This window comes from Struthio camelus, chromosome 1 (genome assembly GCF_040807025.1).
Source record: "Struthio camelus isolate bStrCam1 chromosome 1, bStrCam1.hap1, whole genome shotgun sequence".
Lineage (NCBI taxonomy): Eukaryota > Metazoa > Chordata > Aves > Struthioniformes > Struthionidae > Struthio > Struthio camelus.
This window is the reverse complement of record NC_090942.1, coordinates 133,557,532-133,570,595: the sequence shown is the minus strand read 5'-3', so window position 1 is coordinate 133,570,595 and position 13,064 is coordinate 133,557,532. Positions and strand designations below refer to the sequence as shown.

At 39.0% G+C, this 13,064-nt stretch overlaps 1 protein-coding gene across 1 annotated transcript in view; it reads left to right on the top strand.

The window, feature by feature from the left end:
- The window catches only part of IL1RAPL1 (interleukin 1 receptor accessory protein like 1), a 764,216-nt gene that overhangs the window by 321 nt on the left and 750,831 nt on the right, over positions 1-13,064 (top strand). The gene's annotated exons all lie outside the window — the stretch shown is intronic.

The following is a 13,064-nucleotide window of genomic DNA, read 5'->3' as shown; positions in this document are numbered from 1 at the left end:
GGTACTTTCATGATTGCTGCATTACACTGATGTGAAGGGGTCTAGCCATTATTGGCAGTTGAGTGAAATAACTGCAGTAGGTATTTTGGTGAGTGCGTTCCGTGATAAATCAAAAAATCTCCTCCTCCCCCTCTCTTTTCGCACCCTCTTGGTTTGGGAGAGTACCATAAAAGCCTACTGGGCAAGGAGTCTTTCATTTTTCTTTTTATTTTTTTCTGGATATAATGCATTTGACTGAAAAGGATATATGACAGTAAAGAGGCTCTTAGTGATGGAATCTATTTAATATCAAATCAGATCCCATCCGTTTGTGAAAACAAAATGTTTTCAACTCTGTGCAGCATTCTGCTGCATTTCGTGGCTGCAATGGAGGTAGAGAAATCCCGGTTTTCAAGTTGTTAAACTTCAAGGTGGCAATCCTTATTAATCGTGTTACAGTGCTCTAGTTCTAAGGGGGTTAAATGCCACTGGTGATTTGGGATTACAACTATTCCTGTAAATCCTGTGAGGAAATTATAAACTGAGAAACGGTAAGGAAAAAATCTGATCTTAATAGTAGAAAAACATCACAAATGTCACTAGCCTGAAAAATCTCTCATCCACCTGCTCCTATAAAATATTTTTTTCACCCAATAACTTACCTACTGAAACCTCAGACCACGTGCATGGGAGTTGAAGAATTGCAAACAGAGATCCTATCTTCGGTATTTCATACATATATGCATCTGGCTGGGGGACTGCCTGTGAATTAATTCCTCCGTTAGTTGTGGTGTGAAGCAGAAAGGGGAGAAAAGGAGAGAAATCAGGAGATCATCGTTTTAAGAACACAAGCAAGCAAGGAAGACTTCAGCCTTTAAAGATTTAAAGGGATCCAAGCAATGCACATTCTTAGTCTTTCTCTGTAAAATCAATGTTGATAGAGAGAATAGGGGAAGGTTGAGAGAATCTGTAGTGATGACGTTGTACAGTACAATGCACTGCAATGCTAAAGTTATATAGTGTATGCAAAAATATATACCCTTATGTACTGCTGGTGGGTTCATGCATAATGGATGGAAGCAGATATGCAGATCTATCTGTAGGAAGATGGATGTATTTGTGCAAAGACAATGATTATGTAACTTGATTACATCAGTGGCATCAGTCGCCGATAGTATAATAACGTACTCATATAGCGTATCGATCACTTGTGTTAACTTTGCAATGCTCCTGGCAGCTGGCAAGGGAGATATGGGCAGAGGATGGGAGATTCTTGCTCAGGTCCTGATGCGGGCTCCCCTTTTGCAGGCTGCCTTTGGCACCAGCTTGCTCACGGTGGAGTTTCCCCGGGACAGGGAGTTCATGCAGGCACCAGGCCGCCTCGCTGCTAATTCAGCCACGCTGGTGGAGGGGGCTCCCAAAAACCTCCCGCAACACCGCACAATGGGCCCATTGAGCAGCCCCGGCAGAGTGCTCCTCAGCAAGGTCACACGGGAACCTGCGAGTCAGTACATGGCAACAGCCGAGTGGAGGAGGAACAAAACTGAAATCAAAATTGATCCTCCTCCCTTCCCCCTCGCCACTGCCTCCCTCCAAGCACGTAATTCTGCTGACCCCCTCTTTCGGTTTTCAAGGTAGAGCTGACGCTGTTTCACTCTGAGTATGTGCAGCTCTTAACACAGATATTGTTGTCTGAGTGTATGAAATGAATGCGTTACAGCTTAGCAGTATGATTCTTTTGATATTTAGAGTACAGCATGACAGACTTCAGAAAAAAGTATTTTCAGATAAAACAGCCTAAGCTATCTGTTACATTTACAAAAGAACCCCAAACCCGAGTCCTCAGCGCACTGTTAAACCTCATGAAATGGTAACACATTAACACTTTTCAAATGCATCTCAGAAGTAACTGGGTGAGGAGCAAAGGTGCCATAAAAGACTCAGTAGTTTAACCCAGAAGGACTTCGGAGAACCCTTTGACACTGAATTGTCCACAGAGATAGTAATATCAGGGTAGATTTTATTTTAATACCCATTTTAGAAACATACATCACTATTGCTATCTGTTCTGAGTGGGGGAAGTGCTCCTTGAAGACAGGCAGGCACTGCTGAAGCCCCATACCTCTAATGGATGCATTTTCTGCAAAAAATGTAAGCCTGATGAAATCTTATCACAGCTGAAATGAGCGATCTTATAATCACTGGCCTATATCCTTCCCTTCTTCACTCTGGATTCCTTTTAGCAAGAGTTCACTAAACAACTTCTCAGTTAGAAAGAGGTGAGGGCAGAGTGGGTTTGCATCTCTTAATAAACATGATTTCCACATACCTTACTCTTTATCAGACTTAATGCACTAGCAAACTCACAGTAACTTTACCATGGCACCACCCTGAAAAATCATTTTTTTCTCTGCTTCCCTGAAAACTTTGGTAATTTAAAGTTAGTTTACCATTAGTTCAAGGCTATTTTCATATTTCTTGAAGATAAATCTAGACAAGCACTAATAAATCCTGCCAAAGTATTTTAGAGTTTGACATTCACAGAGTATACCGAGTAAATTGGGAAAAACGGATATGAAGTTAACTCTGTTTCCATCCTTCAGGGGTCAGAATAACACTATGGCAAGTCCTATGTGTTGCTACAGCTCTTACAATTTTCAGAAATGTCCATAGCGTACCCTTTTCCATCACACACAATTACAGGCACACTCTTTCCTTTTAATTACTTACAGGACTTCCGGTGACACACACACACACACACACACACTACGTACCTATACTATCCATCTTGAGAAAGCACAATTGTCTAAGTCGTCTAAAAAGCTAGCTCTTTAAAAGAGTAGGCATTAGCAGTGTGGGAGTATGTTATATGATAAACGTAAGCTGGCATGCAGTATGGAAAGATTTGCAAATTTCGGGTAATGGAGAGCAGTAAGCAACCAAGTTTTATTTCTAGCTTCATTTCATTGTTGGAATTAGCAACACCCACTTGATAAAAATAGGAGATTTCAGCTCCAGTGCAAAATCTATTCATTTTTCACCACATATAGCTTCTTCAAGAGGAAACTTTCCTTGCTTCGGTTAAATTGTAAATCACTCGGACAAATGAAGAGAAAATGTGAGGAGAAAATATTTACATTCCCAGGCTCCAAATCTCAGACCACTGAAAGCAGTGAGAGTTTCACCACCCCCTCCACAGTAACACTGGGAAGTCAGCTTTTAAGGAGAACAGCAGTGCATGAAGAATAATCTCAGTGCCTCCCTGTGAAAGAGCAGGCTTCTGACTGTTGTTTTCACTGAATACAGTAGACTTGTTTTACTGCTGATAGGAAAATTTGAAACATACAGGGCAGATCTTAATGAAACTTTTTTACTATTCACTAGTATTCTTGTAATGTATTCAGCATACTTTCTGTGGCTACTATATCGACTTATATATTAAAACAAAGCAAAAAATGGATAACTGATTAAGGTTTTCTTTCAGTATTTTTGCATTTCCAGGGAAGTGTTTGGATATACTTTTATGTTTCACAACAGATATGATCTTTAGTGTTTGGGAATCTTTTTATTTTTATAGTGCACACTATTTGATAATATATGGCAATTGAAACATCCAAGTAGTGATTAATATGATTAAAAACTAGCAACTTATCTAGTGGTGCTCAAGTTGTAAAGTTTAATTGCAGCGGCACCATTTGCGCCGCTATAGATAAGGTTGTGTCAGCATTTCTGTTATAAACCTCTATCTTGTTGCCATCCATTGTGTCAACGGTCCATGAAATAAGGTGGATTTATAGTAGAGACCATAACGGTGATTTTGGATTACTGTTATGGCCTGTCGGGTCAGTAATCCATGTGTTTCTTTAAGTCCTCACATGCACATCTACGGCAGCGCTAAGGCAGCCATTATGCTCCATCGGTTCAAGTAGGTATTTGTTTTATTTTAAGATGTAATTATATACCCTGTGGTGGACCACAGTGACTCAGGAAGGATCACTTACCCTGTCATTTTTCATGCCCTTTCATAACGTTTTCACATTCTCAAAACAAAACAGCTCAAAGGCAACAGTGATTTTTAATTGTGATAGCTTAAAATTAATTCATCTTTGGAGGAAGGTTTCTTTTGGAGAGGGAAAAGGGGGAAGAATGCAGATGAAAGGTTAGGATTTTCTTATGAAAAGATTCAAACTTTACATATTCCTCTAGTGCAGTCACATATGGAACTCCAATCTATAGTGAAAGGGGAAAAATCTTGTTTTTTGTCACAACTCTATAAAACCAGAGCAAGGAAATCAAAAGTTAATGCTGGTTCTCTGTTTTAATATCGGGCACTCTATTTTTCTAGGTCTCACTGTACCTGTGTGTTATAGGTACTGCTAGGTCATTTCACCGTGTTATATAGCACACTATTTATGCCTCAATAACTAGGTCTGAACAAATGAACCAAGGACATAGGTCTTACTGTTTTTTTTGTGCTTAGAAAAGTCATGTTTATAAGAACAGCACACACACAACAGTCTTTCAATGGTCATAGATAGCATCAACTACACCAATTCCCCACATAAATTTTCACTTGGGGATGAGAGAGGAGAAGGCTAGAGAGAGGGAAAAAATGAAAATATTTAGATTTCCTTCAGTGGGATAGATATTTAGGGCATTATTTAGGAAATATTAAATGTAGCTTTTAAAAAGAAGTAGGAGAGAGAGTTCAGGCATCAAGAAGGTCTATACAATCTATACCAATCTATACAATCAGCAGGCAGAGGAGGGGTGATCAGATGCCTAGCAGTCTCAGGAAATTTTCCTGTCTCTTGTCTTTCACAGCTGTCCTTGACGAATACTGCATTATCAAAGAGGAAGAAGATGCCTACTAGCAGAATGGGTTAAAAGGGGGGCAGGAAAGCGAATGAGTATACAGAGGCTGGGGAAGTAGCAAGAGTGCTCTTGTCTTTTAGGAGATAGAGTAATTTCTATATTCCTTTTGTCTGTTCTTCACTAGTAAGACTCAGATGCTCAAAGCTATTACGGTTCCTAACTCCCACTGCTCAAGTTTCAGTAAACTCAATCCCAGACAAAAGTTTAGCCTGTTTCAAAGAAAATGAAGACATACTAATGTGCGTCGTTATAATGCACATGGAAAGGCTTCTGCTGGTGAACTTTGAAATGAGTTTAAATGGTACTGACCTGTCTAGATTACCAGACCAATGGCCTCAGACTGAATTGCTGTGCTGGAGTGGTGTGAGAGGCCTTCTTGTACTTTTGTGCATGCCTGCATGCATTTGGTAATGATCCTCTACTGGATTTGACTCTGAAGTCAGGGGATCAAATAGCTCAAGGATAGTTTCTACACCAAGAAGATCTCTCACTATGACAGAAACCTTGGGATAGAGCCACTATGTCAGAAGAAGAATGTGTTTTGCCTTGTGTGGCACTGATCCCTGGCAGCAGTGTTAGCCCCCTTTGCCTATCAGGTTGCTGTTCAGTGCACAGATTTTCAGGCTGGGAGCAGAACACAGATGTTACCATATAGCACCTTGGCATTCCCCCATGCTCAGCTTCTCTGCTAGAGTACGTTTTTGGCCGTCTCCTTCCAAATTTAAACTTCTTGCAGGAAATCTTACCCCTGATTTTTTTTTTCCCCTTGGAGTAACGTAACCGCTAGAGTGGCATTTCCTTTCTGCAAGCTGTCTGTATGATGGAGGGTGGAGATGTGTGTATGTCTGTGTACTGATAGATAATCAGTAATATCTGCATAGTCATTACAGATAGAGTTTATTTTATTCAGCATCTCCTCCTGAAAAACAGAAAAGGCCTGACTGTGAACTTTCTACTACTAATTTCTTTGTGGGCTCCCATAGCTGAAATCAGCGTGTTAGACCAATGTCCAAATCACGTCCAAGGAACATTAGTCTCCCTTTCTCTCTCTCTCTCTCACACTCTGTGTTTATGTACACAGACACAGACACAGACACAGACACACACACACACACACACACACACACAAGCAACTTGTAAAGACAAATTATTCTAGTTATTTCCTATGCTAAATGTAGGAAACATAGTATAATCTAAACATACCATGAGCTGGTAGCTATTTTCAAGGGTTGATTTAGCATTAATATATTTCTTAATGATTTGTAACTGCAGCTTATTGGAAAAGAATACAAATTTATTTTGGTATGCTAAAAATGAAATACACTTCAAAAGGACTATCAAAAGTCACCAGTGAGGGCTATATGATATCATCTGTAATTTTAGTAAAACACATGGTAACATTTTGGAAAGAGAAATCTGAACTCTTCCTATATACCTCTCCAGAGGAACAGTAAATACTATGGAAAGTGTCCTGTTCAGTATTATGGAAAAGCTCAATCAATTATATGCTCAGTGCATAGCAGAAGCAAGCTATATATATTGATAAAGGATTGTAAAACACTGTTTAGTGTTTATAGTGTAACACTTGCTTTACCAGCTGATGGCTCTCACATTCAGTAGGAATCCTGTGCCCACCTTAAGTCACTCTTATCCAGAAGCCTTATTAAGGAAAGAAGAAAGGACAATAGAATGACAGCACAAATGAAGACTTCCACGTGAAAAGACTCCCATCTAAAGAATTTTTTTTTTTTTAATTCAGGAAAATGAATGAGAGACGATATGGGAAAACAGAGGAAATATTGGGCAATACTGAAGGCTACTGGGAACATTAAGTTCTCTTCCATATAGTTTTCCAGATCACCAATAAAGCTACTCTGTAATGAATCTAAAATAAGTAAAGGAATGCACTCCTTTACATAGTTCAATCAGATTATTTGACTCTTACTGGAAAGCATACAGTGGAGAAAAAATCTAGTAGGATGGAATAGTTTCAGTAAGTGCAGGAATAAAAATAAAATTCTAAAATTTTATTCTGTAATAGATAGATAAGAAGACTATAAGTCTTTGTACCCCAAGGACCACCTGCTAACTTCCAGTTATAGTGCAATCAATGCATGTGCGCTTCTGTTATTTCTGAAGTGTTAAAGGATGTTTCTTCCAAAGGATCTGCTACTGGCTCTACTGGAGGTCTGCTGTCCAACTAGATGGACCATAAGTGTGGTCCTGTGACCATAGTTCTTCATTGCCTATTCAGTTTACAAGTCTGGCAATTGAAGTGCTGCTCAATAAAGGCTTTATTGGTGCTGACTGGGCAACCTCATTTGGCTGTTGAAGTCCGTAGTACTAAAGCCCTAATCCAAAACCCACTGAAGGAAATGGAAAGATGCCCACTGCATTCAGTAGTTTTGGATCAATCTCCAGGAGCTTTGCACACAGCTTTATCACCTAATTTCCTCATTTTTGTTAGTTTCTGTGAAAAACCTAATGCTATTCCCTGTCTTTAATTGGTTAACATTGATTAAAAAAAGGAAATCTTGTAAACCATAATAGAAATCAATAAACTTTTACTACATTATTGGTGCTTAGGGAGTAGTACCATCAATTTCCATCATTAAAAGAGGTACAACCTCATATTTTTTGTTTCTCTGTAAAAAGCAATGTCTAGATTCTTGAAGGAATGTTATACCCTGTCTTTCAAATACTATGATGGGCCTATCATAAAATCTTTTAAAAATAATTTCTTAAAAATAGACACAGTATTAACGTACAGGCTGAGTTAGTTCATTTTAAAAATTCAGATTAATAAAACTATAAATATGTTTTAATCTTTAATCAGATTAACCTATCCATCCTTTTGATTCTTTAGTATTTTAAAATGCATAATCTATTAAAGGACAATCACATTACTCAATGGACAGACACTGTACATCTATTTCCAACTGCTAACTTACAAAGGAACTTCCTTAATTAGTGTTTTCATTGGATTGTGTTTATTTTCAATAATATTAATGATTAAGGCTTTCTTACTAATTAACGCATTTTTTTAATTTTTATTTTTTTGGCATCCTAAAATTAATTTGGCAGATTTCAAACAAAATTAGTAGAAATAATTAAGTTAGGTAGCGAAGTAAGACGGGTTCTTACAAAGGCTTACAAAACTTGAGGTTTGTTCTATAGTTACTAGAGGAAGATGTGCTTTTCCAGAGGCAACTCAGAGTAGGAAGCTAACTTTAGGATCCTCTGTGTGACTATAAATATTTTACCCTTTCTGGATACTCCTGATAACAACAAAGGAAAAAGTTCTTGTAATGAACTTTAAATACTTCAAATAAGGTAGGTAAAAATAAAATTATAAATGACATGCTTTACCATACCAGTTGCCTGAGACCATTAATACTTAATAAAATTCATTCAAAGGTATTGGACCTTAAAGACCTGAAATGAGTCCCTATCACTCCCAAAGATTTCTTATCTGTAAGAACTTATTTAATTTAGCCATGCTTCCAATTCCGATCTCCAAACTCTGGAAGATAAAAACATTTCCTGCCCTCTTATCTTTTTTACTGTTTCATCTCTTTATATTATAAACTATTTAAGGTTTCTCTTTTATATATGTAGTAGGGTTAGAGGAAAAGTTAATATCAATTTGTTCTCCCCACCCTCGTGAAAATTCAGTCTTCTGTTATTCCTTGAAAATCATGGAAAGTATTTACTTTCTTCCTGAAAAAAAGTGGTTTCCATTCTAGATGGAGGTTTTTTTTTTTTTTTATTTAGCACTTAGAATTGAGGGGGTGTCACAGATGAGTGCTCGTCTGCGATGAGGGGAGTGATGCATTCAATCAAAAGATGAAATTTTACACTTAAAATTTTGATGAAAACATTTTCTGTAGAAAATTTAATCAGTGACAAGAAGATAATTTCTGAGTATTGAATGTATGTTGTTAGCAGAACAGGACTCTCATCTAAGGTCTTTAGATGCTAAATAATACACATATGAAAATAGTACTGTGAGTCATACTACTGGGGGTGGCTGGGTCATCTGATTGTTTCCTAAACACCAATTGGTCTTTTTAATTTAAGATTACCTCAGTATTCATCTTCTCCTTCTTCCCCATTGCCTGGACAAATTGCATATAAAATATGGATAGGTATAAATTAGAGTCAGCTTGTGTTTGTCCTTTTTCCCAGGATTCAATTGTATTCCATTCTAATTAACAGAACAAAAATATTCATAATTACAGGTCTTTCTGGTTTTGATGCTGCTATATTTTGATGTCCCTATGTTTGCTCCTCTTCGTGAAGCCTGAATCCAGTGCCCAGGTTGCTGCTGGAAAGGCAGCTGTTGGTATCAGTGCGTGGTGAATTAGATCCCGGATTCATAAAATATTAGCAGTGAATTTCTCTTATTTCATGCAGTGCTTTTGTCTATCAGTGCAGGATAACCACCTGCTGTACACTCACCGGTACTGTTACAAGCAGCTTCACAGAAGGGCAGAGCAGAGCAGTTCCCCTTCCGTTGGGGGATAACCCCAGAGGCTGGGAGATCTCGGGTTTCACGCGTGAAACCTGCAGCGTGTGTTTTAAGCCCTGTTACCGGAAACGACAAGCCCGGTAGCTGTGCTGTGCTCAGTGCCACCCTTTGGGTTAATTCCAGCTGACGGCTTTAGTTCGAGCCCGGGCCACAGAGCTCGCTGATGACGCCAGAAGCGTTTCCTCGCTCACACCCGATTGTAGCAATCAATTCAGTGAGCCCAAAGGAGCCGGGCCAGCTCGATGCACGGCGGCCGAGCCAGGCCTGGGGCGCCTGGGCCTGCTGCCGTGACCTACTGCCCTGGGACTTGAGGCTGCTGGAGAATCTTTCTCTGTAGCTCTGCTTAATACAGGACATTTTTGTCTGCTCCTAAGCTGCTAGCATTCACTGCTGGGCAGTAATAGCAAGTGAAGCAAGGGTAAACCGATTTCGCAGAGAAACTCCTGAGAGAGCTCAGTGTTACATCAAGAAGAAGCTGAGCGTAACTCTAGCGACACTGCTTCATTCAGCTTGCCAGACTGAGTCCAATATGAATCTTCATCGTAGATATTATTGCATTAATTTTAATGAATAAAGATCACAGACACATTACTTATTTAATTAACATAGCAAACCCCATTGTCAGCGAGCAGAGAAGTTATATTGTACAGCCTCTGTAATGCAATCAAAAAGAGCATACTTTATGGCTGTGAGAATATAATTTTCTTGTTAAAAATCTGGGATGTCTCATTAAACATATAAGAACACAGGACACGTGTTGTGGCTTGCCAGCCATCTCAGTTGTCCCATTTCAAAATGAATTCTTTAGCTTTAATCTGTGGGGGGTTTTTTGATGTCTTTCAAATAATGGTGTTTATATATGTATATGTATACACACACACACACACACACACATATATATAAATATACATGTATATATGTCTTGTATTATAAAGTCATAGATGTAAATATTGAAAAATGCAACTATGATGTGAATTTTCATATGTCACTTTTACCACTTATTTTTATTTTTGCATTTATTTGCAAGTTAAGGGATGTTTAACCACCAGAGATTCACTTTTCTTGTGCTCTTCTGCCTGTTCCAACTCACTGCTGGACAGGAAAAACTCCTTCAACTTGCATTCATGGAATTCAAGAGCTTTGAAATGGAGCAGTTGTCTGAGACCATTGACACTTAATAAAATTCATTCAAAGGTATTGGACTTTAAAGACCTGAAATCAGTACCTGAGTTTGCCTGAAATCACGTGAAAGTACCTGAAATCAGACCTAATTTCAGTACCACAGTTGACCAGGACCTACTGCACAAAGTCTCGTCTGCATGTCTAGTTTAGACCTACATATGTTTTTCCATCTGAGGTCCTTCAAGCATTACCCTATGAGCTGGTTCAAAGTTTCTAAGAGTCAAGGTGTCAAGATGCCACCAGTCAGCTGAATGACACTGCCTTGACAGGTGCAAGATGGGCTATTGGCTCTGCTTTTTTACTGAATTCATAACTCAGAGAGAGCCTGTGTTTCACAAAATAGGGGAAGCTGCAGATACTATATCTCATAGACTGGCAGGAACTGCTTGCTGTGTAGATGGGTTTAAATTACAGTTGGAGTCAAGATTTTAACACATATTTTGGTGTGCTTAATCTCACACCGACACAATCTGTAAAAACAATTCCTTAAAAGCAGTATGGGTGTAATCAGATTGCCGTTTATCTAATAACAAAATTGTAATGCAAACACTTAAATGTAAATACAGTACAAAATTTTGTAGTATAAAATGTGTCAGGTGGCCCGTGAAACCTGACACACAGAAATAAGTAAGTTTACTGTTTGTATGGCAGGAACTGTAGTTCTACAGTCCTTGGTTTTTGTTATTTTTTTTTTGTTGCTGTGATTTTAACCCTGCAGAATGTTCTCAAACAAGCTTTTAACTTTATGCTTTCTTATGATGAATGGAGATAACTGAATTTTCAACCCAAGATATTTTTGTATAGCATTATCTTGTAGTTTTTCTATCAAATTGGCAGTGTATTCTTAGCTTGAAAAGGAAGAATTTTCTTCTTCTTTCTGTTTACTGAAAAGAAGGTTTATAATCCGCAGATCTTTGCAGAATAGACGAAAAATAGTAAAGTAAGCCTATGTTCAAATAATACCGGTTTCCAGCCCCCAAAAGCTTTTGATTGTCTTTTATTTTAAGGATTATTTGTTAAGACTTAAAAAGGAAAGGAAATGAAGACAAGGGAAAGAGATACATCTAGAGCAAGAGAAATATTTGTAAGTAGCTTTGAAATTAAATTTAGATACACATTTCTTTAAGCTTGTGACTAAATTTAAAACACGCATGATCTTTCTGCCTGTTTAAATATCCAGATCTTCCCTGTTACTATTCTAAGCTTATTTTAAATACAGCTTCACTATTGGAGGGGTCTAACTTTTGCCCAGTCCTTATCAGAAAAGAAAATTAAATAGTGTTATCCAGCAACACACACTTTCCTTTAGATGTCTAGAAACAGTTAAAATACAGAAGGAGGCACTGTTGCTGATTTCAGTTCCAAAGCAATGTACAAATCTATGGGATTCCATAAAATTAACTCACTAAACGCAAGTAAAAATTCTGTAACACACAGAGCTCTTGGTGTATAACATATGGAACCACCAATTTCAACAGGAAGTTATATCTTTTTGGTGTCTGGAAATCTAGCCCGCTTTTCCCGTTAGGTGATATGCACAGGGCACTGCTTTTAAGGTCACCAGCGTCCACAATACACGCATGAAATAAGAACTGTTTTTTCAGTTCCGTGAATAATTAGGGACTTCACATTCTGTGGCTGTCCATAAACCTCTTTTAATCAAGGCTAAATATTTATTTGAAAATATAAAGCCATAGTGGACTAAATATCCTTACATGATCCCTATTTTATACGCTATGTGTTACACAAAGATATTAATTATGCTCAGTGGTATGGCATTTATTTAACTCTATCAGCTGAGGCACTCTGTCTGTCACCAATCGCTGGCAATGAGAGTGGCCCCCTTTTGCACACGTTACGTGTGTTATACCACAATGCAGTATTTAGGTAGTACCTTGTTCCTGAGATTTAACAAGCCAGTCGGGAAATTAGCTGGACGTATTAGCTGTAGCCCGTTGAAATAACAGGAGCTGTGCAGTTAGAGCCCCTAGTTGGCTTTGGCAAAGTCCAGCCTCTTTCTAAAGGCAGCTCGCGCGCTGACAGTGCCTGGCTGAGAGGGCCCCGACAAGCGCAGGCATGAAGTTTGCAGGCGGTGAGCATGGGTGCCTGGAAAGCTGCCGGCCAGGTCGGCAGAGCACTGCCTCCTGCTGTTACGCAGCTGTGCCGTCACCGCAGGAGGCGTATAAAACCTGACGGGCGTGGAGTGGGCCGTTATCAGACGGATATTAAAACTGCTATTAATAATTATGGCACTGAGAAATCCTGGCTGTCAGTCAGGGTCTTCTGGCGTGACTTTGGGCCAATCTCTTGGGCAGCTCTCGCCCACAGCACCCAGAACCGGTCCACTCTACAGCAGGCTGGCCATGACCGCAGTCGTGGACAGATCATTAACCCTGGGTCTGTTTTCAGCCACCTATGGCAGTCCCAAGGCATAGTTGTTGTTATTATTTTCAGTAGGATTTGGGAGGAGGTTTTAGCTCAGATTGTCTGAAGCGAG